Source organism: Eulemur rufifrons, chromosome 2, assembly GCF_041146395.1.
Source record: "Eulemur rufifrons isolate Redbay chromosome 2, OSU_ERuf_1, whole genome shotgun sequence".
In the NCBI taxonomy this organism is placed as follows: domain Eukaryota; kingdom Metazoa; phylum Chordata; class Mammalia; order Primates; family Lemuridae; genus Eulemur; species Eulemur rufifrons.
Window position 1 is genome coordinate 36,831,083 of NC_090984.1, and position 8,054 is coordinate 36,839,136.

The window sequence follows — 8,054 nt, forward strand, 5'->3', positions numbered from 1 at the left end:
AGGTGACTTCAATTCTTGAATGGTCGTCGGTGTGGCAGAGAGGTTAGACTTGTTCTGTGTAACCCAAAGTGTAGGACAAGGGCCAGTAGGTAAAAGCTGCAGGGAGATGGAGTTCAACACAATCTAAGGAACAGCTTTAAAGCCAGGGCTAGCCAAGGAGAGGAGACAAAGAAAAGAAATTGGGAAGCCTGGGAATGATGGGCAGGGCCACCTTGAGAGCAGGCAGGGCATTCCCATCCCCTCTCTGCCAGTGGTTCCCAGGCCAGACTGCACACCAAAGCCACGTGGGGCCTTGCTCACAACACATCCTGGGCCCTGACCCACAGACGTTCCGATTTAGTGGATAACACCCAGAAATATATATTCTAATAAGCTCCCCCAATTTTTTCTGATGTCGTCATCTAGCACATGCACTAGGCCCAGGGTCTGAGACCACTGGTGAAGATATCTCACCCGGATGACTACAGAGGACTCAGGCACCAGGGGGGGAAGGGGGCATAGGGTAGATGCATTTATTCCCTTCCAATTCCAGAAATCTGTGGCCCTGGGATTATGGGATTCTAGGTCTCACAACAGAGGAGCCAGTCTGACCAACGCTGTTTAACAGAGAGCACGGGCTTTGGGGCTGAACTAACCTGGTCTCTGTAGAGGCTCTGCCACATTTTAACCAAGGGGTCTTGGGCAAGTTATTTCCATTCTCCAAGTCAGAATCTTCTCACTTGTAAAATGGAAGATAATAGTAGCAATTCCTAGGGGTGTTGTGAGGCTCGAATGAGATCATAAAACATAAACTGTGTGACTGCAGTATGTCATAGTCCTCAACAAAAGTGAAGTCCCTTCTAAGGAAAACCAGGAATTGCCTGCTCACTTTTCAGTAGCAGCGAGTGTGAGAGAGGACAACATACTCCTTTCGATCTGGAACAATTTCTTCAAAGCGAGAATATCGAGTGTTCCGTACCAGTGCAAATGTAAGACATTTAGGAAAGAATAAAAGCCTTTCTGTTGCTCTATTTGATTTGCTCCACTAAATGAGATTAAAACAGAGAACTCCTCTATTCTTAGCATGTAAGAAGAGAATCATATAACTTCAAAACTTCAAACAGCATTCATTTTTTAATCCTAAAAAGATTATTTATACTCCCTAACATTATTTTTCTACCTTTGTGCCTCTAATGGACTCATGCAAACAGGCTTCCATGATAGCAGCCGAGGCATGTATGAAGTTGACCATAAAACACAGGATAAGTTAGGTTGCTCTCCCCAAGTCCCCATCTGGCCCTGCCCTGACTGGCAGGGGTCTTTCCGAGGTGCCAGTAGTCGCTTCCGGCAGGGCCTGTCTACGTGGCGGTGGAGGTTGTTCACAGCAGCTAATGTTCCCTCTGACAGGCTGTGTCCCCAGCAAGGGGCTGTGTCCACCCGAGGAAGCGGTGCCATTTCTAATCTGCCACCTGGGCTGGTGGTTCTCCTGCCCTGGATATGGGGGGCTCTGTTATTTTTGTGCAAGATCTCTGCCCCCCCATAAAAAAAAAAAAAAACACCCTGTTCCTGCCACACCCTTCCCCAGCTCAGTTAATGGGGACGCCTTTGATCTAGTAGCTCAGGCCAAAACCCCCGGAGTCATCTTTGCTTCCTCCCCTTAGTCGCATACCCCACAGGTTATCTACCTGGCTTTACCTTCAAAACACGGCCAGAATCTAGGCCCTTTTCATCACCAGGATTTAAGCCACCATCACCTCTCCCTGGATCCTCGAAACAGCCTGCTAACTGGTCTCCCTGCCCTTGCCCCGCCCACCTGAATGAAGTCCGTTTACAACCCAGAGGTAACCACACTCTGTGTTGCCCAAACTCCCCTAATGGCTTCACAGCTCTTCAGAGAAAAGCCCAAGTCTTGGGCATTTGGTTTGTGTCCATATTCCCTAACTGAGAATCAAGGTCTACGAGGCAGGGGTTTTAGTCTGTTTTGTTCATGACACTAATATCAGCATCTACAACAGTGCCTGGCACAGAATAGACACCCAGTAGATCACTCTTCAATGAATGAGTTAGTGGTCTTTTGCCATGTCCCCAGGGCCACAGCATTTTCAAATCAGTCCATCCAAGGTCCCAGCACCTCTGTACAGGGGACGGTGTGGGCTCCATTACACACCAGACCCGAAAAAAAATCTACTTCTGGGAAAAACTTCCCTCTGATCTGGCTGTGTCTGCCTCCCCCACTCAACAGCACGTCATCTCATCCTTCCTCTTCAAGGGCAAATGTCACCAATCTCTCAATAAGTCAGGGCTTTAAAAACAAAAGGAATTGCCGCTTTAGACCTACACAAAAGGCCCTGGAGCAAGGGAACAGAAAAGCTTGGGGAAAGGAGGAGGAATAAGGAAAAATACGGTACAGTAGTAAAAACAAGGGACAAATTAATCACTCCATCAATTGTGCTGCGACACACCTTAGCACTTTATTGCACTCATTCGTTCCCATGTCACCCTCCTCAACCATGAGTGAGCCCTGACGTCACAGCCTACTCATTCAGCACAGCAGACACCTGTGTGGCCCAGAGATGCCAGGTGCCAATCCCCAAAGCCGGCTTCACTGCAACAGCAGGAGGAGGAGGCGGAGGGGCTGGGAGGCTGCACTCTTCTGTCTCCGGGACAGGTGCTCTCTTTCTCTCTGCCTTCTGCACAGACATGCCCCTTCAGTACCCTCTCAGCTGGGATCACGTCACCGTGACCTCTCTTGGTGGCCACTTAGCTCCCTTGTGCCTGTCAGACTGGGAAGATCCCTTAGTGCTGTGGTTACTCACGTCAACTTGGGGCAGATGGGATGGGGCCAGGGTCTGCTCAGAGGGGCAGAAAGGGAACTTGAGGGTCTGCCTCAGCTGAGGGGGCTGATGAGGAGATTGAGTTTAACTAGAGAACAGGAGGGAGGTATTTAAACAACTCCTGGTCACAGCCCCAACTATCAACCACGAACAAGGAGTTTGAGATTAAATGGCTGCTAATTCCAACCAGCAGGCTGGGCCCTGCAACAGGGCCGGAAGACAGGCCAAGGAAGTACCAGGGTGCGCTGCCAGGCATGGAGCAGGGTGCAGGATGGAAAGACCGTCGTGGCCTGGTTTGCCTGGATTCTCTGTTTTAGCACTCTGAAGTCCCATGTCCCAGGAAACCCCATCAGTCCCAGGAAAACCAGGATGGTTGGTCACCCCAGAGCAGGGAGCAAAGCCACAGGAGCAAGGCCAGACTCTGGTGTGAGGAAGGGACATTAGGAACGCTTGCAGAACAGTGACTCCAGAAGAGTGACCTAGACGGAAAGCCCAGGTGTAAGAACCAGGACAGAGGAGAGAAACCAGGCTTAGAAAGGGGTGAGGGTAAGAAGTCCCTTCAAGGAGGTTAAAAGATGTTCCATTAAAAAACAACCACAAAGTTTCTGTAGTCAAATAAAATCAGGAAAATATAAGTTAAACAAAAGTAAGCAGGTGTAAGACAGGACTTATTGCCCTAACGTGCACAAAACATCTTCAAAGGAAGAAAGCTATGCAGTTTCTCCAACTTAGCTGACCACAGGGCCCTCCCCAACCTCATACAGTGGTCCCCAACCTTTTGGGCACCAGGAACCGTTTTCATGGAAGACAATTTTTCCATGGACTGAGGAGGGGGGGATGGTTTCAGGATGATTCAAGAGCATTACATTCACTGTGCACTTTCTTTCTATGATTATTATATCGTAATATATAATGAAAAAATTATACAACTCACCATCGGTTGGGGACCCCTGCTACCGCACAGACTAGAACGCATTGGAAGCCTGCTGGGGAGATGCTGCTCTAAGGCAACTTTTCAGGAAGGTGCCTAATCTGGAAAGAGAAGTTCACATGGAGTCTGATTGCGTGGGTTAATAATTATCAAGCTCAGAGAGCCAGACTGAGGGACAAAGTCTCTGTTTTAGACCTCTTGGCCTAGTTGGAGCACTACAGCCTCCAACAGAGTGACGGTCCAGAGTAACCCATTTAGCAGTTACAGTACTGTGGCTGAGGACTGTCTGTCACTGGTAATACCAAGCGACCCAACTGAAGGTCAGCCTACCCGGTAACCCTCTCCGTAGAGGAGGGAGGGGCCCAGCTAACCCAGGGCATGGGAGGAGGAGAAGCAACTCCCCGCACCAGCCCTAACTCTGAGCCGTGCCAGAGTAGGGAGAGCTGCCCTGATTGTGATTTCTGTGGCTTCTGCACTTAGCTTGATCTTGGTTGGGGCGAAGCAGCTGGATTTGATCTGGGGTTGGAGGCGAGTAGCAGAGGTAGTGCAGAGGGTTCTGGAACAACACTGAGCCTTGCTGTTCCTGGCACAGGCAACGTGGGCTCACTGGGTACATGGCCCGGTGGAGAATTGCTGGAACCTTTGGGGGAAGCCGGGCAGCGGTCTTCTTCAAGAGCAGATTTGTGCTCCTAGGGACAAGTGTCCACGAGAGAACAAAGATAATGCCATCAAGGGCTTAGGTTTATAGTCGTTGGTAGGTATGATGTATAGACCTGTCCCTGGAATGGTGGAAAGACCACAGCATTAAGGCCAGGGAAGCTGGGCTCGGGGTTGGGGGCGTGCTCTGCCACTATTTGTGTTGACCTGAGGTCATGGCACCTCTCTGGGGGTTCACCCTTCCACGTGATAACTGAGGTCCTTTAGACGGGATATTCTCTAAGTCTCTTTTTAGCTCTGACATTCCAAAACGTTTCTTTGTTGTTGTTTATTCAGGTTATCGACTGTCATTTCCTCTAAATCTGAAGCAGTTTACTCTCATAACAGGTCAAGTCTCTGTGCCACCGGGCAGAGTTGCAGGCTAGGTTCTCACGAAAACTAGATCCAGGTCCTGTATTGGGTGTTCCGATCAAAATGCAGGAGGAACTAACTGGACACAGTCTACATCCTATACCCTGGCCAACCTCAGACTATTTTGACTTTCTGGAATATGCTATGTGCCTCCATGCCTGTCTTAGCTTGGATTCCCTGAGACACAGACTCTGAGGCAGGGACTTGTGTGAGAAGGGGTCTTGGGGAGCTCTTAGGAGACACGTGTCCTGGAGGGAGGGAAGCAAGACTGGTAGAGGGAGGGGCCGACCTGTGATGCAGCCACACCCGAGGGCTCGGCCATCTCACAGGGTGCTCTGGAGCTGGGCGGCTCTTCAGAGTTGTGCTCAATGCACCAAAGGGGGCCGAGACCCTGTACCCACCTGTTGACCAGTCCGTGGGCTCCAGCCTGCCCTGGGAGGGGACCTAACACTGGGGGACGCAGCTCCCTCCAGTCAAGGGCAATTCCGTGAGCCATCAGCCTGCACCACTCCCCGTATCGGGGAGAGTGTTGGGATGTGGACACGGCAGCATCTGCCACAGTGCCTTTGCTCATGCCCCTCCCACCACAGAGGGCACTTTTGCTGAGACACCTTCCCCTCCCACCGCTGCTGTTGTCGTGCTTCTCCCAGCCTTTCCTCACTTTTTGTGTAACCAGGAACTCCTCAAGGGTAGGACTGCCTTCCAGGTCACTGTTGCACCAGACATTCACATGTCTGGCAAGTAGCAGGAAGAAAAGAGAATATGCTGAATAAGAGTGAGTTCACTGCATCAGACCATGGGTTCACATCCCACAGCTACCCATTATGAGAATAATCAATTTCCTTCCCTTAGCCTCAGTTTCTCAATCTGTAAGCTAGGGGAAATAGTCATTATCACTGCCTTTTAGGGTGGTTAGGATTAAACGAACACTGTAAGTAAGACACCTGGTACATGGTAAGTACTTAATTTAGGAGAGGAGCAGAGAGGCTGTCTCCTCTAGCCTTTCCTCGGTGGCCTATTTAGTGAAGATCTGCTTATTCCGTTTCAGGAGGGGACAGGGGAGAAAGAGCCAGGGAGGAAGAAGCTGTGGGTAGCTGCGACCATCAGTGGGCGTACTGGGGTCACCATGGGCTCTTGGCAGTGCAGGGCCGTGGGGGAGAAGTGAGGCCAGTCCCATGGGAGTGTGGGCTGGGGGTGTGGACAGCTGGAAGATGCTGAAATGGAAGGCAGGGAAGCAAGCTCCGCCCTGGCGTGAGGCTTTGTCCTGTGTCATCAGTGTCTCAGCCCTTCATCTGGCCATTATCGTCACAGCAATCTCTGAAAACACTCTCTCCACGGTGTTTATCAGCTCCCTCAAACAACATTCTCAGCGAATAAGCAGACAGGCATATCATAAATGCCAGGCGTTTCCTCCCTCTGCAGTTTAGATTTCAGGACAATGCATTTATCACTGTTGCATCATGTGGGCCACTGCATGTACTTTTGAAAATAGAAAACAGCTGCCTTCGAGGGGAGCCTGGCCTGCCTGCATCCTGTCTCCCACGGTGGGGGCCAGGCCGGATGCCCTACGGCAAGCCCACTTCCGCCCCTCCATACCATCCCTCTACAAGGCTATCCAGGAGAGAAACATTTTCCTGTCCTGAGTGGAGAGAGACCTTTGTCCTGCCTATATGCAGGTGAAAGGGGAAGGCACACCGTGACTGGACACTTGTCACTGTCCAGCCTTCCTTGAACATTGCCATATGAGCCTCTCAACGTGACTGTTTAACATGCTCATATTTAGATTGTGGGTGTCTGATCTTAAATGTTATGTTATTTTGCTTAGAATCCTATGGACTACAAACAGATACAAACATACCATGAGTTAAAACCCTTTGGAGTAGTCGCATTTGTCATAAATACTGGACTAAAATCAAACTTCCTCCGTTCAGCTGGCTCAGGGTATATATCATGCTGGTTGGACAGTTTGAAATGAGGATCAGAGTAGAGCCTAACTTCAGCCAAGTAGAAACTAAAATAAATTGTACTACTTGGCAGAACCACATGCCTTCATTCATTTGCTTATTTGGCCATCTATTCGTTTGCTCACTCAGTGGACATCCAGTTATTGAGCACTTTCAATGTTCCGAGCGTTGTCCTAGGGCTGCAGGAAGAGCAAGGGTCCACAAGAACCATCCCCTGCCATGGAGAAGCTTGCAGTTGGGAGGGGGCAGTGGGGAAGAGGAGCAGGGCTGCATGATAGAATTATTCATTTGCAGACCTAAGAGGGTAGTAGAGGATGTGAGGGAGGGAGAATGGCAGGAAAGGGAGCTGGCTAGCCCAACACTCATGGTTTGCATGGTTGCCATGACTTTTGCTGTGAATTTTATCCCAAAGATACTGGGAAGCCACTGAAGCATTTTAAGCAGAGGAGTCCCCTGGGACAAGTCTATAAGTGGCACCACCAGACCATGCACAAATGACAGGTGAAGGCAAAGATCATGGCCTATTCATGTGGATGCCACAAAACAGAGGCTCAATAAATATTTGTCGAAAAATGGAAGAATACATAAAGGTGTTTCAGAATGGCAGAGGAGATGCAACTTCTGGAGATGAGAAGATGGGAGAGATTAGGACCTTCTGAAGTTTTGTAATACTCACAATGGGAATCCGAGAAAATGATGGATAAATGATTGCCAATCTGCTCAACATTTTTAGCCATCAGGGACATGCAAATCAAAACCATAATACAATAACACTTCACATATGCTAAAGTAGCTATAATCAAAAAGATAATAACAAGCGTTGGCAAGATACGAAGAAATCAGAATCCTCCTATGCTGCTGGTGGGAATGTAAAATAGTGCAACCACTATTTTAACAGTCTGGCAGTACACAGGGCCCAGCAATTCTACTCCTAGGTATACACCCAAAAGAAGGTCCCACAGGTCCACTCAAAAATTTGTACACAAATGCTCATAGTACCATTATTGATAATGGCCAAAAAGTGGAAACAACCCAAACACTCATCACCTAATCAGTAAATAGGCAAAACATGGTATATTCATACCATGACATATTATTTAGTCATGAAAGGGAAACAAGTGCTGATATGTCGTGCACCATGGGTGAACCTCAAAAACATTTTGCTAAGTAAAGAAAGCCAGTCATGAGAGACTATATATTGCATGGTTCCATTTGTATGAAATGTCCAGAATAGGCAGATCCAAAGAGAAAAAAAGTATATATTAGTGGTTGCCCAGG